The 23,713-nt window shown below is 34.9% G+C and overlaps 1 protein-coding gene across 2 annotated transcripts in view; it reads left to right on the plus strand.

Annotated features, from left to right (window-relative positions):
- The window catches only part of fstl5 (follistati like 5), a 262,487-nt gene that overhangs the window by 178,582 nt on the left and 60,192 nt on the right, over positions 1-23,713 (plus strand). The window lies entirely within an intron of this gene.

Below are 23,713 nucleotides of genomic sequence, written 5' to 3' on the forward strand. Positions count from 1 at the left end.
TTATTTCTCCCCTTCACTGGTAGATTTTCTAATCCTCTGCCCTTTGCACTGTGCCCTTTGTACAATGACCCCTTATATCACTCCGAGGGAGCACACATTTGCTCTTTCTAGCTTATCCTACTTTACATTTCTAGAGTACTATGTACTATAACAGCATCTATCCTGCCACTTACTTCAAGCCCTCATTCAAGGGGTCCCTTTTCCTACTTCCATTAAAGTTCCGACCTATTATAAGCAAGGGTCCCGAATATGCTTCTACTGATGCCTTCTGTCACAGACAGTTCAGCAACATTTAACCCCTTGCTGTGAACTATACGATCCTTCACTTTTATAGACAAGGGATTGCTCACCCCTGTTGGGAAGGCATACATAAGATTATACCACAATGAAAGGACCATCAATACCATAAAGTGAAAATCTTGTGTTTGTTTTTACATTTTTCGTATCTGTTCATCTAATGCCTACCAACAAATTATTTAGTTGCAATAATTGTCATATTTTTAGAATTTTCATTCTTTAGTTTTGTAGATGACCATGTACTACATTCTTCCATATCTTCCTGTGTAAGAATGAAAACAATTGCATTCTATACAGCTTATTAGTTATTATCTTTTATGGAAATGTGCCCAATTTCAGCTTGAATGGCTGCACCCATGGCTACACGGTTACTGATTTTTTAATCTTTACTCATATAGTATAAAATTGTTCTCATTATCAAGAATGCATAACCCACACATACATATATGGAAGGTATGAGGTGCTAGCAAGCCAACCCAACAATACATATATAAATCATATTTGCTGATTTTCTCTATGTGCAGTGTTGTATACTTAGTAATATAGCATATTCCAGTACTACTACACAAGGTTAGTCACGTGGTGTTAAAAGCAGTGTAATTGAGCACTTTTTAACCTGCAGACTGTGTTTGATTTTTTTCTGTTTCTGAAGGTTCTTAATACCATGCTCCAGAGGCCAGGAATGCTATTTTACTCGATTTTAAGCTTCTGCTGTATTACACTTATCAGTGCTCTTCAGGAAAAGGGATTATTGCTTTTTCAGTTTATTTACTTCTTCCTTTGAAGGCTGTAGCACCCTCTTCATCTTCCTTTTTTGTTGTTTGTTTGTTTTTTTTTTTTCTTTTTGACCCTGTCAGAAAAGAATAATTCAGTAGCACAAACTTGAGTTGTTCTTCTAGTCAGAAGTATGTTTTCTTCTCAGGTATATGAACAATATCAAATAAATTTCAGCAGTTTCTCAATCACTTGATCCTTATTGTGCCACTTTGACTTCTTGCTACCGAAAGTCCTATTTTCTTAAACTTTTTTATTGAATCTACTGGACTGGACCTGGGCCTTGACTTCACACATGTTAGTAGTAATTATAGACTTTGCTATTTGCTAACTATCAAGGAGAAGACAGTATGCCACATCCACGATTTTGATTGTACAAGGTACAAAAATGAATGAAGACTTTACCTTCAATCTAAAAATGAATAAGTTAAATAAGAATAAAAGAGAGACTTGTACTGAATTGATTTGCCATTTAGGATGAATTTGCCGCTAAGGGACATGTGACTCGTACTGTATAATGCAAGATTTGAATGAATCAGTTATTATAATACTGTTATAGGATCTCTGGAAATCCATTATCCAGAAAGTTAAGGATTATGGGAAGGCCATCTCCCATAGACTCTATTTTAAATCAAATAATTAACTTTTTTTTTTTTAATTATTACCTTTTTCACTGTAATAATAAAACAGTACCTTGTACTTGATACTAACAAAGATATAACAAATCCTTACTGGAGTCAAAACAAAGCCTATTGGGCTTAGCTAATGCTTACATTATTTTTAGTAGATGTAAGGAATGGAGATCCAGATTATGAAAAGACCCCTTATCCAGAAAGGGGTATAGGACCCGTTATCCAGAATGCTTGGGACCAAATGCTTTCTGGATAAGGGATCTTTCTGTAATTTGGATCTTCATACCTTAAGTCTACTAAGAAATCAATAAAACATGAATTAAACCCAATAGGATTATTTTAAATCCAGTAAGGATTAATTATATCTTAGTTGGTATACAACAATACAAAGCACTGTTTTATTATTACAGAGAAAAAGGAAATCAATTTAGAAAATCTGAATTATTTTATTAAAATGGGGTCTATCTGTTAGGACTTGGTAGGGAGATACCAACATCATCCCAACCTGCATAAGGGATAAACTAAATATTGGTATATTAAAAATGTCATTAAAATTAAAATGCATAACAGTGCACAGTACTAGACTCTTATTTCTAGCTGAGATTGCCATGATGGTTGTATAGATTGCCCGCAACATGACAAAGAAACTGTTTGTGTTGTTTATTTAGGAAATAAATGAAAAAAACCTCTATTCATAAATCAGTTTTGTTTAAATTTGAAACAGCAGTGCTAATGATACCTGGAGCTAAAGATAATGGAAAAGTAATTTTACAAACTATTCAAGCATGCAAAATTGTACACAGTATAGTATAGCATACCCCAATCGAAACTGTTAATAATTAATTATTAAATGCTTTTGTTTAGTAGCAATTTAGTAGCGCTTAAAAGCTATTGTGTATTTCTCCTTTTTAACTTAATTAACAATACTTATAAGAATGTTCCCTTATCAGTGCTAAAACACAGAAAAACAGAACGCAACTCATTTAAAGAGCCAATAATTCAGCTGTAACTGCAAAACACTCGGTAATTGTTGTAATATTTGTTCATTGCCCAGGTGGAAACACTCATGCAGATACTATAGCTAGGAGAAAATGATCAATCTTTCATATAACACAGCAGAAAGGAAATGTTTTCAGATGATCAATCTTTCATAAAACACAGCAGAAAGAGAATGTTTTCAGTCCATCCTACTGACACAACAGATCTCAAATTGCTACAGGCTCCTTGTTAAAGGATACAAACAAACATAACAGATGTGAGCAACATACTCTATACATACATGCTTTTTGTCAAGAGAGTTTCTACGCTCTGTTATAAATTCCTGATTACTTTTCTCTCAGCATATTTTATGCTATTTATTTCATTCCAACACACATGGTGTTGGATTTCTGCACTGTTGATAGGGTAGTTCAGGGGGCTCAAACTCAATTTACCTGGGGGCCGCAGGAGGCAAAGTCAGGATGAGGCTGGGCCGCATAAGGGATTTCACAAAAAATTGGCTTTCAAGGGATAATGCAAGGCACGGCGGGCGGGAGCTGCTGATTGCGGAAATGACGTTATGCCATCATAACAGTTATTAGGGAAGACGTTCTGTGTGCACAATTAGCTCCTTAGCAGCTAATTGTGCACACAGAACGTCTTCCCATAATAACTGTTATGATGGCATAACGTCATTTCCGCAATCAGCAGCTCCCGCCCGCCGTGCCTTGCATTATCCCTTGAATCACAATAAAAATCGCGATCCATTCATTGCTTTTGAGAAGGCGTTGGTGCGGGCCACAAAATATTGTACCGAGGGCCGCGAGTTTGAGACCCCTGGGGTAGTTTCTCCCTAAGGAAATGTGGTATCACAAACAATGAACATGCTATCACATCTTGATTCCTGCTGCATTATTTGAGTGGTCTCTAATTGTATGTCCAGTCACAGTGCATTGAAACTGTGTCAGTAGACTACTATGAAGTAGAGAGGATATAGATTATGTTATGTTTTAGCCCAAACCAACCACAGCCCTTTAGCAGTTAGAATCATCTTCCAATGCAACATAGGACAACCTTTCATTTGTGCCTTTGGAAGATAGTAGTACACTTGTTATACTCAACTCAAAAATCACACAGCTACAGATTTTAATGCATGATGCTTTTTTAACACAATCAGCTGGAGAAAAAGTAAAGAGCACAGATTTTCAAGTCTCCAGGTAATTTTTGCAAAACGTGGAGTTGAAATGTGCTATACCTGGCTTGTATTGAATGCAAGGAATGCACAACATTTTGGAAGGTGTAATGATTCCTTATACCTTAGCTCCTGAGGTGGAGAAAGTTTTCCAACGCCACATAGAGCACACTTTAGCAGCATATAGACCTCCTCCATCATTGCCTTCCATTATGTTTATACACAAGACAATAAAGTGATGATTCAGTATGGAGAAGCCAAGTTGGCAGCTTCAATCAGCCTGTGTATGGCCAGCTTAACTGTGTCAGCGTGTCATTGCCATACAATCTACATTATATTGAAGGTTATGGGTTAGAGCACATGACAAGAACATTGGAAATAATTGGAAATAGCTTGGGGACTGCAATGATTGCTCAAAATTGCTGTGGTCATCTTTTCAATGATAATCATTGTCCATGACATCTACTGCAGTCACTGGAAAATAGTTTTTTTGCACAAAGAAGGTAGAATTATTCAGGCTCTTACGGCTGGAGTATGCTCTAAAGAAACCAAAATGTTTAAACAGAAGACCTCTGGGTATTGCCTGTAAAACAGACAGATGATGTGTTAATGGAAACGTCCTAGAAGGTTTATTGCTTCCCTTACCCCCAAAGAATAAATTAGCTGATGAAATGTTAATAACATAAAACTTGTTATAGTATCATGTATATCAGATTACTTTGCATTCCAAGAAGGAACTCAGGAGACCTGATTAGGGAAAATACTTCTCCGACTAATGCAAATTTATTACAAATGTCATCACTGCAAATCATTGTTGCTATCACAAAAATACAAATTAGTATAAGATGAGCTGCATCTGTTTGATTCGCCTTGTGGTGTTTTATGTGGCTGTGATAAATGCGTATTTTCAGAGTATTTCTGCAATCCAGTGGGTTGTATTGGTATTGTTAAAAAGAGACACACTTAAAACCATTGCTGTTTTGCATTTAGTTTGCTCATTAAAGGGGTGGTTCACATTTACTTGTAGCATGTTATAGAATGAATAATTCTAAGCAACTTTTCAATCAGTCTTCATTATTTATTTAAAATCGTTTTTGAATTAACTCTTTGTAGCTTTCAAATGGGGGTCACTGACCCCAGCAGCCAAAAACTATTGCTCCAGTTTATCATTCAAAATATTCCCTGCTTGCTAAGGTAATTTCGACCCTAGCAACCAGATAGCTGTTATAGCTCCAAGCTGGAGAGTTGCTAAACAATTAGTGAAATATTAGTGAAATAATTAATAAACTACAAATAATAAAAAATGAAAAGCAATTGCAAATTGCCTCAGAATATCACTCTCTACATAATTCTAACATTTAACTCAAAGGTGAACAACCCCTTTAATGCTGTTAAAACAACCGTAACAATATTTTCTAGGGCTTTCTATATATATAGACTACATAGGGCAATTACTAACCTTTTTGGGTCGGGGTTTTTGACACCGAAAAAGTCACAAACACCAAAAAACGGTTGCAACTTTTTTGAGATTCATTCTGAAATGAACTCTCCACCTAAGAACTGTTGAAGTCAATGGCAAATGTCTCTTCCCTTCCCAGAAAGATTTTCCTTTGCATTTAACTTTTTGAAACCAATTCACTAAAGGTCGATAAAACGAGCGTTATTTATAAATTTTGTCGCTTCTTACTTTTTGCGACTTAACGCTCGATTCACTAAAAGGACAGGCATCATAATTAAGATGAGATGTTCTTTGCGTTATTTAACTCGCGATGAGTGTTTTTCTTCCGTTAATTCCCGCCGTGTGCGTTATTTCCAGCTGCGCGCTATATTTCGCCACATGCTATATTAGCGTGCAATTTTACGCACGTAACCATTACTTTCGGAAAACTACTTTCTTACCATTTCCCTGAAAACTGGAGGCTACATCACTCTAGGGCCAACACATACTTGAAAAAATCCCACTGCAAAGTCCGTGTTGTGTTGCCAAAAGCTCAGAAACCACAATTTTTTTTTTAGTACCGCCTACCCCAAGTAGGTGTTAATATTCGCACTGACTAATGAGATATTTAGCGCGTTTAACGCTTCATATGTGTTTGTGAATCATGTGTTAGTATTATATCTATGCGAGAATTAACGCAATGCAAGGTAAATAACGCATGCGATATGACTTTGATGAATCGGTACTTGTTTATTGTGTGCTTTTTAACGCAAAAAAGCATGCGATGAGTGTTATTGCACTTTAGTGAATTGGCCCCTTTGAGTCTTTCAGATTTTTTGAGGCTGGTTTTTGTGCGACAGTTCGAAAAAGTCACTTATCATGTGGCAAGTCGAAAAAGTTGCACTTTGTGACTTTTCTGTGACTTTTCCCCGCACATGAATTTTCGCTTTTTTGATATTTCTGATAAATGTCTGACATTTGTGGAAGCGAGTTTATTCGTGGTTTAAAAAAAAATGAAATAAATACGAGTTTTAGTAAATCTGACCCTTAAAAATAGTTTCTCGGCATTGTACTCTGATGACTTTTTCACCTGCATAAAGAAATATTATGAGTGCAAAATGTGCAATATGCTGTCATTCCCCTTTACAATATTTAAGAGTCAGTCCTTGTATAGTATCAGTGTGTTGTGTTGCTTCAGAATGCCCTATTACATTTGAATGGACCAATAAATAACTCTTTCTTTTTCAGTATAGAATTGATGCACCCTAAGGTAAGGTGAAATGTCTTGCTCCTAGTGATTTAATGCAAGAATTTGAATCCAAATTTCCAGCTGAGAAATATGAACAATGCCTAAATCATGTTTTAGACAAATGCAGCTGTATTTTGCCAGCAGTTTTCTGGGACCCTCCCGGAACGCTAACACTTTCATCAATTCTCTGTAGTATATAGTGTCAAGCTTCCATGTCCATTCAACACCGCTATAACAAATCATTCCCCAAGACAATGTTGTAGTTGCTCGTCTGGCAAGTGATTTAGATCTTCAGTCAGTGACATAAGGGACAGAGTGCATTACCTGCAGGATTATTTATGTCTGGGAATGTTTAAAGATGAAAATGTGGATTTATTTGCTGAACATTTATCTAAAATGGAACAATACATTTATATAGTTTTAGCTTGCCAGAGTTTGACAGTTATATATTGATATTAATTGCTAAACTGTAAGGAAAACAGCCTAGATAAATTGTGTAAAATAGTGAGAGCTCTGGTGCTTATGTTATGGCAACCAATTTTTTCTCAGACCAAGGTTAATTTCTATATATTTTACTAAAAATTTATTATTGTGGTTTACCAACATTTTTTTTTTTTATAATATAAGCATACTTTAACTGGAATAGGGTATATATTTTTATTAAATCTTCACTAAAAGTAGAAGCCCATAGCAGAAAAGAATATTGATAAATAGAATAAATAACATATGTTACAAAATATCATGTAATAAATCTGTTAACATCAGTATTTCATTCCCAGAATTGTTCATACAATTAAATATTTTTCATTTTTTCAGTAATGTAGAATTTTTTAAGAACTTTTTTTACACCTGTTTTTTTAATTCTCTAGCTTTCCACAGGGGAAGAAGCACTCAGAACCTCATCCATGTTGCCTATCATTAAATTTAATGTAAACTGCATTTTTGGGCTGAAAACCATGTATACGAGCAGTGACAGAATAATTCCATTAAATTCCATTCCATTAAATGGGCAGTTTGGGGTATTTCTTTGCTTGAATAGTTCTATACACCAGCAGTGGCATTATGCTGATCATGTTATTATGGCTCCCTGTTAAGCAAAGGATATAAACAAAATTCCTGCTGCTCCTCTTCAAAGCTCTTCACAACTCCACATCTCACTATCAGCCTCATTCAACAATGCCCCACACACAAGGGCTAGAGATGTTAGGGTCATAAAATTGCACCCCTTAGTGCTCATTCACTAAAAATGTAACATGAGGCGCTAAGTGCAGGACTGGAAGGAGCAAGGCTGCCCTGTGCTTACTGCCTGCCTCTTCAAAACAAAATTTTTGGAGCATAGTAGCTAATTCAGACTTTGGGGCAGCTTTAATAAGTTAATTTATTTAAATGTTTTGACCACAGTTCAGGTTTTTTGGGCAAACATCACATATTTCAGTTTGTAAAACTCAATAAGGGAATTTTACTAAATCTCTATCATTTCTCATTTTGTTTTCTTTTTAAACTCGACAAAGCTCATTTCTTTTCTAAAATTTACTAAAAAAATCCAATAGAAAAAGTCAGTGTGAGAAAAAGTCGCAAAAATGTTTTCGAATTGTCGCACAAAAAACAGAGTCAAAAATCCAAAAACTTTGAGACAAAAGAAGGATCTTCCAGGAAAGTAAAGAGACATCTGCCATTGATTTCTACATGAACATGGCAAGTTTTAGATGGCGAATTGTTAGATTTTAGATGCATAGTAAATCTTGAAAAAGAAAAAATCCTAATAGAGAATATAAAAATCTGACGGTTAGTAATGGGCCACTAAATGATCAAAACCTGAAATGCAAATAAAATAATTCGGCATCTAAAAGCTGGCAAGTTCATGCAGAAGTCTGTGGGAGTATTTTTGAATTTCAAGCTAATTTTCATTTCAAGTTTTAAGACAATAATTGTCGGACACATTGAAAATGACGAATAAAATGTTCATTTAAAATAGTGATTACTTTTTCGAGGTTTTTTTTTATGAATAAGGCCCCATTCATGATTTTCTTATTTTTGAGTTCATTTTTTATTCAAAAGAAGCTTAAAAAATCAAATGCTGAAAATATGCCCCTAAGGGGCTTCCAAAATGCGAATGTTCAATATTTATTAAGCACAAAAAAATTTGAAAAACTTTAATTACATTTTTTTTAATTTAGTATTTTTTATAAATAAGCAAAGATCTGAGTTTTGTAACATTTCGCATTTATTTGAATTTAAAAAAAATAAAAATCACAAGTTTGAATTTCTAAAAAAACTTCTTTGTGTCAAGTGATTGTGAAATGAATTTTGAAAAGCAGCGCTTTTTACCTTTAGATTTGTGCTAGTAAAGTTGCCCAGCCATACTGTAAGCTCTGCAGAGCAGGAATTTCTTCAATGGGTAGTTCACATTTAAATTAACTTTCAAAATGATGATACTCATTGATTTTCTGAGACAATTTGCAACTGGTCTTCATTTTTTATTTTTTATGTTTTTTCAATTATTTAGCTTTTTGTTCAGCAGCTCTCTATTTGGCAGTTTAGCAGCTATCTAGTTGCTAGGGTTTTATTAACCCTAGCAACCAGGCAGTGATTTAAACGAGATGAGAATATGAATAGTAAAGGGCCTGTATAGAAAAATAAATAACAAAAAGTAACAATAAAAATATTTTGCTGCAGTGAATTTTTGCTAGTTTTGAAAAAAAAAAAAAAAAAAAAGAATTTCATTGTAAATCCATCCCTGCCAAAAAAAAGCTTGGCCCAGCAGAACGAATCAGGGTGATGGACTGTGTGCCCCATCAGAGATCACATGACAGGAAAAATTGCAGCTCTGTAACAGGAAGTAGTGTGAGAGCTAAAGGCAGAGCTCTGTCCATTAATTGGCTGATGGGGCCTAGCATGTATATGTGCCTTGGCTTGTTTGTGTGCACTGTGAATCCTATGATCCCAGGGGGCGGCCCTTAATTCTTAAAATGGCAATTTGCTATTTAGGATTACCCAATAGCACATACTACTAAAAAAGTATATTTTTATGAAAATGGCATATTTAGATGAAGCAGGATTATACATATGAGCTTGTTTATGCAATATATTTTTATAGAGACCTACACTGTATGGGAGTCTAGTAGCACCTTTCTACTGCCCAGCGACTGAATACTTTTAGGTGCTTTATTGTTTTATTGGTCTCTCTAGTACCAAGATTATAACAGTCGATTGATGTACTATAAAAATGTCCATGTCATGTATAGGTTTACATACTTCTTTAACCAATACCTTTAGATTCATGTCTAGTTTGCAAAGACACCATGAGCCTCCCATAAGATGACAGAACTTTGAATTACTTATTTAAGAATAATTTATAGCAAAATCACATTTTTTTTTTTTTAAATAAGGATGTACACATTTTAATCACTACCAATATCATTCTATATCTATATCTAACTAAGCAATCATGAAGGAGAATTTTCCTGACAGTCAGTAAAGTTTTTAATGAATTGATACATTTATCAAAGCTAACGCCTGTTTCAATTTCACAGAATGCGTTTGGCTACTTTGGGAAGTCTGGTGCATTTGTTGGGAGGAAATGCTCAATTCTGGAAAAAAAGAATTAATTGTACCATTATTTTCTGTGCTGTTAGTAATTATTTAACATTTAACCTTCAATGTGTATATTTTGATATTTGAACCGGGGTGTCCTTATAGATTACCAGCAGTTCACATTTTATAACACTTTATTGAGGGTGGAGAAAATTTCCATGACAGTCGGGAAAGTGTTTGAATCAAATTAGCACTTATATCAAAGACGTTTTGGCAGCTATAAATGTGCCATTTGTTCGGTTCTCTTTGAAATTAGTACTTTGTCTATTGGGGAATGGGTAAAAATTGCTTTGCTTTTTTGGTTATACCAGATCAGTTGCAATGTAGGAAATGCTTAATACTTCAGAAGCAATTGCTGACACACCTAAAAACAAGTTAAATTAAAAGTCCGCCCTAAAGCATTAAGAAGTGCATCTGAAGAAAGAATGTTTGATTGCCTAGTGGTGAGACAATTATGATTAAACTTCTAATACTAGTTACTTCACTTGGAAAGTAGTATGGTTCCTAAATTTGGTGCATTCAAATTACTGAAGTCATTTTGTATTTGCTTGCGGCATTAATGTACCTTACAATATAATGCCATATGAGATGTGCGCTGTTGCTTTGTTTTATCTTTCTTGTGTTGAATTTTTTTGTTTGTTTGAATGATGTAAATACAATTTTACATTTATAGTGCAGATGTTTGAACAGAAACCCAATTATAGTAGGATATTTTGCTACAGGCTACACAGGTTTTATTTTGTTTGTTGAATACTATAGGAACATGGCAGCAGTCAATTTAAAGATATCCAACTATTAACTTAATTCTGCATAAAGAAGAAATCATGAAACATTTCTAACTCTGTGTCTGTGTATAAACCCTAAAACAGCATATATATATATACAGTATATAGCTATAGATATATATTGTAAGACTAGCACACCCTATAAAAGTGATCAAAACTTTATAGTGAACGCATTGCACAGAATAAACTCTCTTAAACGTGTGTATTTTTTGGTCAAGACAATCCTTGGTGATGTCAAATACCCTTATATTTTACAGCTGGTGGTACATGATTCCCTGTATATTTTTTGTGGTAATGTTTTGATTAGTTGACAACATTTTCCCATATTTTTATATAATGGCACCATTACTGTTTATTATTTTCCAGTATTATAGTGCAAGAAGTAATATGTAAAAACTGTAACCTGTGTATGAATAGAGACTGCTCTAAAGTCAAATAATTTTTCTATGTTAACATTTTGTATTTTCCCTATTTTCACCCAAAAGTGTACTCCAGCTCTAAGCAGAGAAAACTTCCAAGTCTGCTTCTGATTCAGTCGACTCAGGTGAAAGGTTTTTTGAGCTGCAAAAAAAGGGGCAGATTTACATTCTGATTTTCGCGGTTTTAGAGGTTTTTGTTTTTTTTACAAAAGAAATCGCACTTTTTAGCAATACAATTGTATATTTGCGCAAAACAATACATGTTGAGGAAAAAATCAAACGTTGGTAAAAGTGATTTTTAAAAATAATCTTTTATAAATCTGCCCTGTGTGTTTGCATCAACCCAAGAAAACTGTAATTGTAACTGTAACTGCTTTCCATTACTGGACATGTTCCAGTTAAGAATGAGTTTATGGCAAACATTATGTCTTATGGGAAAAATGTTGGCCTTTAAAACAGTAATCATCAGTTCCTTGTGCTATAAACCACGCTCGCTATTGATAATAAGTGGAAGTTTGCTATAATTAATAGATGTTTTTTAGCTATTATTTTCCCACAGAAATGGCTGTCCTCCAAAATTCCTGCATGATGTGTCCTTAAGTATTAAAGTAGATAGATTTTGTCAGTAACCATAATCTATTTTTCTGCAGATCAGCACGAGTTGTCTGTCTCCATGTGCAACTGGAGCTGTGTCCTTCAAAACACTAGAGAACCTATTTAATAAGATTTAAGATCACTTTTTTTTGCTGTGATGCAAGATTGACCTCAATTTTTTCCCACCAGATTCATTTTTTTTTTTAACGCTAATTCTATATAAGTCAATGGGAAATGTATTTTTAAGTTCAATTAGCAAAAATTAATAGAACAATGCAGTTTTTGTTGCAAGCAAGTTAAGGCAATTAAACTTTTCATTAAATTGTAATCATGAAAAAGTAGATCAAGTTTAATTGCGACTGAATCAAATTTCGATAAACTTAAATTTGAAAGTTGATAAATCTGCCTTTTCTGGGCTATGGCTCACATTTCATATTGATCATTGCTACTTTTTTGGAAGTACTCTAGTAGCTCTAGTAGCTCCAGATCCCTTTTCATTCAGCCAAAGAAGTGGTGATTACAAATCCATACGTTCCATTAAGCTTAACCTTGCTTATTGGCATTTGCAGTTTTAAATGAATATCAAAAGAACCAATTATGGATTTACTAAACATAATATGTAGCACATGGATTTGCTTGCAAATGATATGACATGTAGTTCTTGTAGAAGCTTTTATCTAGATTTATTGCTTGATAAATCTCAGAAAATATTTTGCCATTTTTCCTTCTTTTTTAGTTGAGAGCACTTAATTTGTTAGTATCAGTTCCTGGCACTACTTCGTCAGAGACATTTCAATGCCTTCACCTATATGAATAATGAATACGATTGACTAAACATTTATTATACAAGCAGTACTTATAAAAAGGGTATTTTATTCCCTTAAAGGACAATGAAAGGTTAATATAAATTAAAAGTAAGTCTAAAGGCATTCTTTTTATGTACTTACTGCATATCTAAATTCCCAGATCCCTGCTTGCTTCTCTCGGATATAGTGCTGGCTGCCTACAGCAGTGTGAAGACTACAGTGACATCACTAAAATCTCTCTTCCCTTTCTGTAGGCTGCCAGTGGCAGCCTTCCTATTCTCTGAGCATGTGTGTAACTTGAGCCTGTCTCCTGTTCTCAGCTACACATACCCACCAGCCAATTAGAAGCGGATCTGGCAGAGGGGAGGGGGGAAGGGAATGAAACACGTGCAGTATGAAGCAAGGAGGGAAAGGAAGGGCGAATACCTTTTTAGAGATGGCTGCCTGTTCTAGAAAATGTGAAGTAAGTGTGACTTAGTAAATATTTGATTAGGCGAGCCAAAAGTGTGGCGTTCTTACTAAACAATAGGAGGACTATTGGGCAGTATGCTTTTTAAATTTTGACTTGCATTCTCCTTTAAAGCAAATAAATTACAAAAAATATTTTGTCCTTGAAAGTGAATGTGGTCTTAAAATCTTATTAGAAATTAGTAAACACAAAAGTGTCAATCAGTACACAGTTCTCAAAGTGTCGGTCGCCAAATTGTAAAAATGTTGTAAACAGGACAAATTCACAAAAGGTATCTTGTAGTTTTATGGATTTGACGTAATGCTGGCACATTTTAAAAAGTGTAGTATACCCAGTAACAGGGCCGGAACTAGGGGTAGGCAGAAGAGGCAGCTGCCTAGGGCGCAATGATTGAGGGGCGCCAGGCAGGAGCCTCTCCTGCCTACCCCTAGTGCTAATTTGTCATTGCCTCCGCCGCTTGTCATTAGCGGCGGAGGCAATGACCGACTAACCACCCCACCCCCCTGCACCTCCTCCTGTGCATTGGCGCGCATGCGCCGTTCGGGGGCGGGGAGGTGGGTGGAGTTGGCCAACCGGGTTGCCTAGGGCGCCCGGTCGGCTTGGCCCACCCCTGCCCAGTAAATATTGTCGTTATTGTGCTGTGAAAATGTTTGTGCGCCAAAATCTTTTCTTTATACAGACTTAACTTAATGTGGTTAAATACAAGACTTGACTGTGTGGTCTCACGTGGACATGTCAGCTTGTAGATCACCAACTTTGAAATAAATGAATAATAGTCCTAAAATTGTGCTTTATTTCCTGTAACTGTTACCTTATGGAGGCTTGCTTGTGTCATAACTTTATTATATACAATATGGGGCATATTTTGTGTAAGCATCACCGATGATATTGCTTATAGAAAATAAAAGTTGCAACTTTTTTTGCGACCAAGCAGCTAAAAATCCGAATCCGACAATTAGCCAGCTAAAACTTGCTAAGATTGTGTAGGAGTCAATGACAGATGTCCCTTCCCTTTCCTGAAAGATCCTTCTTTTGCTACAAAACATTAGAGGTTTTAGATTTTTGATGCTGGCTTTTTGTGCGACAATTCGTAAAAGTTGTGGTTTATTGCAACTTTTCTTGCACTGACTTTTTCAGTTCAGACATTTTAGTAAATGTAAAACATTTGTAGACTCAAGTTTAGCAAAGAGTTTTAGTTAATTTGACCCTAAATGTTTCCAGTATTAATTCCTCACCAGTATCTTTCCCTGATAAACATAATCAGCTCAGGAAATGTCACATGTCCCTAACATAGGATAGACCCTCCTGAATCAAAGGACCCAGTAGTTTATCCAACATGGTCACCATAGAGTTGGAAATCGAACCAAATAAAGTGACTATAGGGTGGCCTGGTGGATATACTGGGTCTTTGTTAATTTTTGGCAGTGTATACAGAATTGGTGTCCTATGATTCTGCACAGTCAGAAATGTTTTCAACTTCTCTGTAATCACCCCTTTATTAGTGTTCAACACAGTCAGAATCTTTCTCTGGATACCTAGTAAAGGATCAGAAGTTAACACTTGATACTCTTTTTAATCAGACAATTAGGATTCAATTTCAGCCGCATTATAAGTTGTATCTAAGATAACTATAGCTCCCCTTTGTCAGAGGGTTTATAGTTTTCATATCTTTGTGAGAGTTCCTTAAAAGGGACCTACCCCACCTCTATGCCTCAGGCATAGAATCTGGACAGGCAATTACTTTCACTTTCCATTAACCAGACATCACTGAACTCCTTACATTACCATTCCCCCCCCCCCAATGGTCTATAACCATGGGCATGGATGCTAAATCTCCCATTCTGGTGCATACACACAATTTTGGGGTGATACGAGACTTGCCTTAATAACAATGCCCACAAAAAGTTCATGTAAGTAAAGTTTATTGTGCTTAACTAACATGATAGAAAGGGATTTGGAATAATTTCTTAGGGTGCTAGGTCCCCTTTAAGGACTACCCTCTTGTCTAGACCTTTATATGAGGACCGATAATGTAATTTTTTGCTAGATCACTTTAAATACTGTGTAATGAATATGCACGGTTAGATGACTTGTGGGCTCATTGCATGCCTGCAACAGTGCCTTTGATGCCATTTGTCCTTATTATAGATGCACACTATTTTAATACACTTTTTTGACCAGTAAAGGTTTGCGTGATGCCTGATTTCTTAAACAATATATGTGTATGGAGAGGGGATTGGTATCTCTTCTGTTGAGACAGAGCACAGATGAACTCTTGAATAACTATTGAGTGTGCTGCTTAAACTTTTGAGATATATATTTGAATGATGGTCTTCATAATTATGTTTAGTCTTTCATAAACAAGATGTGGCAATTTGCCTTACAATTATAAAGATTGACATGTGATTGTAAACTATATGTGAGACGTGCTTTGCTATGATAGAAACAAATTTAATCACACCCTGTACTAATCCAAATAACGGTATGCTTGTGGTTATTTCAGTCTGCATTTTAATTAATATTTTATATTTGACATATTATTTTGTTTTCCCGATTAGTTTTATATGACAATGTATTAAATACAGTAATTTGTCCTCAATTCCCATTTGATCAAGCTGGCAGAATAATTATATTTCCTGCTTCACATTTTTGAAGGATAAAACCTAAGCCTGGTATTGCTAATTAAAATGCTTGCTGTCTATAATGCAGAATGAATAGGAAATCATGATAGAAACACCAAATGCCTCAAGAATATTAATAGAAAACAGAATGATGAGTGGTAAATGGCAGGTTATATTCATATACCCAGGACAGAAGGTAATAGATTTGGGGGATGGTCACATAAATCCTCCCTCATATGAAGGAGAGTGGATTAAACAATCTCCTAGCAAAGACTGATAGAAGAAAGAAAATCAGAATTGATAGTTTCAGGTATACTATAAACAAGGATAATCGAAATGCATAAAGTGATTTCTGGGTCTCTCCAATGGGGCTTTTAAATTACCCATCCCACTCTACATTGCTTTAGATTTGTAGTTTATTGTTGGTACATTTCATTAGATTTGTAGTCTGTTGATGGCACCTGTAGTAATTTTACCCATCCTCCTGGTCCCTCCAGATATCTAATTAGATTGTAAGGGTGGGTTAACTATCAATTTTCTATGATTTATAAAAGCAATGAATGTGCACGCCTGCTGTATTAAATATTTTATTATACTTTACTTTACTGCATTATACAATATCAAAAGATCTGATATCGGAATGTTCTCAGGGGCCAAAGGGTAAATACCTTTTGATTATATGTGTCTTTTATTATAAAACATATATACACTGAAGAGATACTCAGCATTAGCTGAATGAAGAGATCTGTAGATTATAATGAATAATGCATCCACTACTACATTATATATATTATATTATATATACATTATATAAAGATAATAGAAGTAACCTTAAAGTTATGTGAAAGTTAGAAATGAAATATGAATAACTCCATACTCCATGACAACAGTTACCTACAGACCTTACCTAATAGACTTCAGCTTATTATAGGCATAGCTTGTGGGAGATAGTAAGCGATCATATAAACAGTTATATACTGTATATTAATATGCAATAGATACAGTTTTTCTTCATTTATCCTGCAACCGGGGGTTTAATCCTTCTTTCATATCACAGAGGGGTGTCTGGGTTTGATTGTTGTTGATAACTTCTATGTGAAATTCTTCATTAGCTCACATATATTGTAATGTGAAATATAGAGGTGTTCAACATTACTTTGCAAATAATTGAAAAACAACTGTATCAAACGGGTTGATATATTTTAATTGGTCTGTTCCTACTTCTGCAGTGTTCAAGTCCAGCACTCTTGCTGTTTTCCCCAAGACAACAAAAGTAACCAAATGAAACATAGTAAGGTTTTTATACAGAATAGAATGTTGTGGATGTTCTTCAGCTTAACTTGTGTAAAATCTGGAGCTGCTGGTGAACTAGCAAATCTTTTGCAGATCATAAAAAAGAATGTGTGCTGCTGGGTTCCTGGTTGACTTACTTTTATTCACATGTGACCCAGCTATGAAATCCAATGCTGCTGGTCATCTTTTGGTGCCAGAAATTGTTGCATAGCTCAGTAAGGATGTATAAAAGATGATGTTGGACTTTAGCTGGTGTAGGAGGGTAAAATGTGTATACAGTGTGTTTCAGTAGTAATAAATTAGTACCTAAGTAGGTGTAATAACACAATGGCTGTTATGGGCACATTAATATCACAAGGTTGTTCTGTAATCAGAGAGACCTTACAAAATAATTGTTGTACCCTTATATTAAAGGGGTTGGTATGTGTATTGCAGGTAATAGATGTCTAGACATTTCTTTAAATAGTTGTTGATAGGTTTCATCATGAAACTACAGCCTGACAATTACTACAAGTTAGAAAAGCCGAAGGCGTTTGTGAATTAATTGCATTTTCATCTGTTGTATCCTTTCTACTTACATTGTTCCTTTAACAGGCATTGTGTAACAGATATAGTGTATTTTATTTAGCTCTACTAAGCAAATGTAAATATAATTTTTGACACAGAAATAACTAATTTAATCAGAGTCCTGGTAAAAAGGTTGGTGCCATAAATTAACACAACTGTGTGCAGACTAAAGCATCATGTTCTTGTGACATAAACTGTTGGAAAAATGCCAAACAGCATTGTGAGCTGGCAAGATGAAAAGCTTTTAAAATCCATGTCACTGAAGACTATAAATTAGTGGCATAATTTAGTAAGCTTTACATTTCTACAGATTTCTGAAGTTTGCTACTGGCAACGTTTTTAAAAACACATTTTTTTTTTTAGGTTTTCCATAAAGATCCTCAAAAAGAATATGGCTGTGGTCACAGGGTCACAGATTTTATTAAACACTTAATATACTTGATATATTTACATTATGATGAAACACTGGCAGAAAGGAATTTTTTTTGCCCTGCTTTTATTTCACCTACAGAAATATACCTACTAATGAAACTAGAGAATATTTGACATTTTTAGGTACAACATGTTGCTCATGAGCCATTGGTTGGGAATTAGTGCTCTAGATGGTGGAAGAGTGCAAAGACTTGCCAGCAAAATACAATAGAAAACGCCATAGACTATTCATCCTGTGTTAACTTGGAAAAGATATAATGCAACAACAAATAAAGGCATTTGGCTGCATCTGTAGCTATTGAGTCAAAATTCTTAGTGAATTTATTATATATTTCAAAGAAATATGATGTATCATTCTATCCTGACAAATTTTGGCCTTTCATGTTCATGTGACACATTCATATTCTGCAAATTTTGGTGAGAATACTAGTAGCCTCTTATATAATCACAGGTCTAGAAACATAATGTAAAAAATACAACACCAGTTGAACTGAAGAAGCTGCTCGGATGAATAGTGAAACGTCTTTAATGATTACTTAACAAGTCCAGTTGCTTTAGATTTATTTATACTAGATACAACACTAATTAATTTAGCTTTTTTTAGGGGCAAACATGGTGGGGTAAGAGGTAATAAATCCCCTCTCTCCTAACTAATGTGTGGCAAAGTAATAAATAATTAGCACCAAGGTCTTTAGGGAATGTCCACCTTAAACTGGAGGATAGGGGTGTATAACAAAAGAGCTCCACTAAGACCCTTGTTTACATATTTCAAATTGAAACTTGATGAATACAGTATTCACAGAGTGTTGTCTGCATGACATTTGGGCAGTTGTTCTATATCAACCAATGTAAGTCAGAACATTATGAGCCACACTCACCAAGTGATATTGCTTCATATTATTGAGTCATTGTAGGACAGAAAAGATCTCTAGCACATATCTATTAGAAGCACTACTGCTCTGGATTTCCCTGACCACTGTTGCACCTAAACAAGTTATATCTAACTACTCTGCAATAATCTACCCTCTTCATTTCCTTTTAGCTTTCATCAGAACTTGGTTGTTACAAAGGACCAATAATAAAATAACCTAGAAAGTCTAAGTAACACCAAGAAACAAAAATGTTTAAAAGTAATTAAAATATAATATATTGTTGCCCTACACTGGTAAAAGTTGTGTGTTTGTGTCAGAAACCCTAATATAGTTAATATAAACAAGTTGCTGTGTAGCCATGGGGATAGATAAGCTCTGTAGAAAACATTGGGAATATATTCAATTTAACTTTTATCTACTATGTAACCTGTGCCTCTTCTCCTTTTTTTCAACTTGAATGGCTGCCCCCATGGCTACACGCCCCTTATTTCCAATTGATTTGAAAAGTGGACATGCTGACAACTCAACAAAACTACACAAAACAGTAGAGAAAAGGAAACTCCAAGGAGAGTGTCTGGGAGTGTTGCACAGTCCACACCCCACTGCCATATACTTGCCATGTACTATTTAGTATATGGCACTGGACCTGTGACTGAAGTTTATCAGAGCACAGGTCACATGGCTGTGGCACCCTGGGAAATGAAAAATATGGGCTAGCCCCATGTGAAATTTCAAAATTAAATGTAAAAAATAATTTTTGTGTTTTGAAAAACAGATTTCAATGCAGGATTCTGCCGGAGAAGCTCTATTAGCTGATGTGTTTTGAAAAAAAAAACATGTTTTCCCATGACAGTATTCCTTTAATATTTATGACATTGAATCTTATTTGTGTAGATTGTAAGATAATTGCAGAGCATCCTTATGACAACAATCTTAAGAATTCTGTTTTTATATCTACAGGTTTTTTTTATGTCAAGATATTCAGTATTTCTCTGTCTGACCTTGTTTGCACAATATCCTGCATATGATACCAACTGGCTTTGTTAGCAAGTATTTTTCAAAATACAGCCTTGCTTTATACATTCTTTTCAGGGGTCTTCAGCCTATTCACTTGTTTTTGAATTCTTTTCCTCCTCCTGTATTGTTACTCATCTCTTTGTTACCTCAACTAAATGTTACTTGGACAATGGTGAATTGTATTTATTTATATCAGCCAGTTGCTATTATAAAATCTGTTTTTTTTTTACCATGTGTTTATTTTTAATGGAAAAGTGCCACATGCTTGTTAAAGATGGCTTAAGGATAATTAGAAGAATAGACATTAATGCTGTAAATATAGAATGTTGCTAAGCATAGAATAAAGTAAATTATTACTGTGCCAGAAATCTGTGCAAAGAAAGATGACCTGGCATTTGGTATTTCAAGTTATTTTCAAATAAGCAAAATAATTAGCAAAACACTTAAAGCTGGAAAAACAAGCTTAAAACATTAGGAAAATAAAGAATTAAAATTAAGCATACTCTTAATATGGGGAAAGATTGTACAGGTATCAGACCCCGTATCCGGAAACCCATTATCCAGAAAGTTCCAAATTACGGGACTCCATTTTAATAACATAATTCACATTTTTAAAAATGGTTTCCTTTTTCTCTGTAGTAATAAAACAGTACCTTGTACTTGATCCCAACTAAGATATAATTAATCCTTATTGGAGCCAAAACAATCCTATTGGGTTTATTTACTCTTTAAATATTTTTATTAGCAGATTTAAGGTGGGAGATCAGAATTGTGGAAAGACCCCTTATCTGGAAAACCCCAGGTACCGAGCATTCTGGATAATGGGTCCCATACCTGTACTGTAAATAACACAAAACAATAGAGAAAAAGGAATGTGTTGCACAGCCCACACCCCAATGCCATATACTGTACTAAATATGCCTCTTATAAACAAACCTTGGTTTGAGTGTCAAAAGAGACTAATCTCAATATGTCCCCCATAGAATATCACTTTAGTTCTGTCAGCATTACTTCTGTCAAGTTTACTGTGATGTGACAATATAGAGAGATCATATCCTATTCCGAATAGGATATTCTGTTAATTGAGTCTACCAAAAATATATTCTTGGCGTAAGGATCACCCAAGCACAAAAAGCAGAAAAAAGTGCACTATTTGTTCTTAAGCATATTCTCCTGCCTATGCAAGTCGTGTTTTTTCATGTAATTATGCAGAGCCAATGAGTGGTTACATAGTGACGTAAATCTTGTGAGAATTTGCTGCCGTTTTGCCTTTGGCAAAGCCCTCATAGGTGAAATGCGCATCAGGTTTTAAGCTTTGTCTTTCTCTTTTTTACCTTTCTTTAGTTATTTTCACCAACAGAATTGGGAACCACAATATAGGGGGTATGAAGGGTGGGGGTTTTAATAACATCCTTTTAATGTTAATACTTCTTTCTCAGTTTTTTCTCATGAGTGATATTATATGTGGTGCATATTGAGATTAATCTCTTTTGACACTAAAACCAATGTTTGTTTTAGTATTTGGCAGTGGGGTGTGGACTGTGCAACACTCCCAGACACTCCCCTCTGAGTTTCCTTTTCTCTACCGTTTTGTTTAGCTTGGTGGAGTTGTCAGAATTGTCTACTTCTCAAATCAATTAATTGGAAATAAGGGGCGTGTTTACTAAGATTGGAGATAAATATCATTAGTGATGTTGCCTGTAGCAACCAAACACACTTACCACCTAAACACACTTTTAGATATACATTTTTTAACTTGTAGATACTGAACATGTACTGATCATTTATGTACCCTAGCAACAAATGTAAAGAGTACTACTAAAGTACTACTAAAGAGTAAATCTACCTAAACAAATATAAGGGATTATTTACTAATGCAAGTGCAAGTGGAAAGCAAAACACAGAGGGACCATTAAAGTACAAATCCGGATCATGAAATACGATTCTTTTCGTTTCAATACAAAAATTTTAGAACTTTCGTAGTCATTGTGACAAATATGATTTTGTCGCACAAATTGTTGCACGAATTGTCACAAAGCACGAAAATACGTTTTTGTCGCACGAATTGTCACAAAGCACGAAAAAGTTGCGCTGAAATTAATGAAAAAATCACAGAAAGTACGCACAGCTCTAAAAGTTAGTAAAAATACGAATTTTTTGTAATCGTAACCAATTGTACATTGATAAATGGACCCCTGAGTCTATTAAAACCCTATTCACAAATGTTATTGCATATATATTCTCTATATTTGTGCCCTGAACCCAAATGCTAATAGTGTCCACATGCAGGGTATAAAGTACAGGTTGCATAGTACAGGTATGGGACCTGTTATCCAGAATGCTCGGGATCTTTCCATTATTTGGCTCTCCATACCATAAATCTACTACAAATAATGTTAACATTAAATAAACCTCATTACCCCATAAACCCCATTTATTATATCTTAGTTGGGATCAAGTACAAGGAACTGTTTTATTATTCCAGAGAAAAGGGAATCATTTTTAAAAATCAGAATTATTTAATTATAATGGAGTCTATAGTAGATGGCCTTCCCATAATTCAGAGCTTTCTGTAAAACAGGTTTCTAAATAATGGATCTTATACCTGTACAGGGTGCATGAATGCAATGATTCTACATTGGTAAATCACAACACAGTTGTGTTGCATGCTGGAATTCTGCGCAGCAACTCTTCAGTGACTATAAAAAGCATGTTGGTTTTTATCCATCTTTGAACTTTGCACAAGGCTCATGTTTGTAACTGATCCCTATAGAAATAATCAAGTATTTGTATCAGAAAATGTAGTGACGTTAAACTTGAGGCAATTATCAAGGTAGTTCCCTTGACAACTAGGAACTCAGCTTATGCATAGCTGTTTATACCCAGCCTTCTGTCTTCGATAAATGCTTTTAAAGATGGATTTTTTTTATATATTAGACAAAGTGCAGCAAAGATGATTTGGATCCCTAAAGCAATAGCCCTGGGTGAAATGTGTCTCATTGGTCCATGTTTCCTGTCCTCCTATCTATCCGCTAAGCCTGATAGTTGCAAGCAATATGGAGTCAGGGCAATATCTGCATATTAGCCCAGGGAAGGCTGGGCACCTATAATTTATAAACATAATTGAAGTGCACTTCTTTTTTAGTTTAGAGAGGTAGTTGTTAAATGTAATGTAAATGCAACAGCTGAAAAGCTTTCATCTGTGTGACAATAAGTGTGGAACTATATAACCCTACAGATTATTTTGCAGTGAGGACCCTTTTTTTCTCAGTGGAGAAGTGTGCCTATTATTGAGTGAACAAGATGCACATTACAATGCATTCGTTGGCAAAGTGTCAATTCAAACAAATGTAAAAGACTTTCCAGTATAGTTTCTGTATATGATTATTGGTGCAATTAACTGACTTTAAAAGTGTGCTGGATGATGAGATCTAGAACATTGGTCGCTATGACCAAGTAAAGACAATGTCAAGTGGATACTGTGCTTTTTGCATTCCTTGCTGTTGAACTTTTAAAGTGTCTTTGCATGCAAATGTGAACAACTTTCCAGTATGGCTACTTCTTATAACTGTTGAATTGCCTTGAATTGTGTGACCAAGAGGTTTACCACAGTGGTTGCTATAAGCCAATACAGACAACTTCAAATGCAAACTGTTACCATTTATTATGATGATTATAACTAAA

The sequence above is a fragment of the Xenopus tropicalis genome, chromosome 1, assembly GCF_000004195.4.
Source record: "Xenopus tropicalis strain Nigerian chromosome 1, UCB_Xtro_10.0, whole genome shotgun sequence".
Classification (NCBI taxonomy): Eukaryota; Metazoa; Chordata; class Amphibia; order Anura; family Pipidae; genus Xenopus; species Xenopus tropicalis.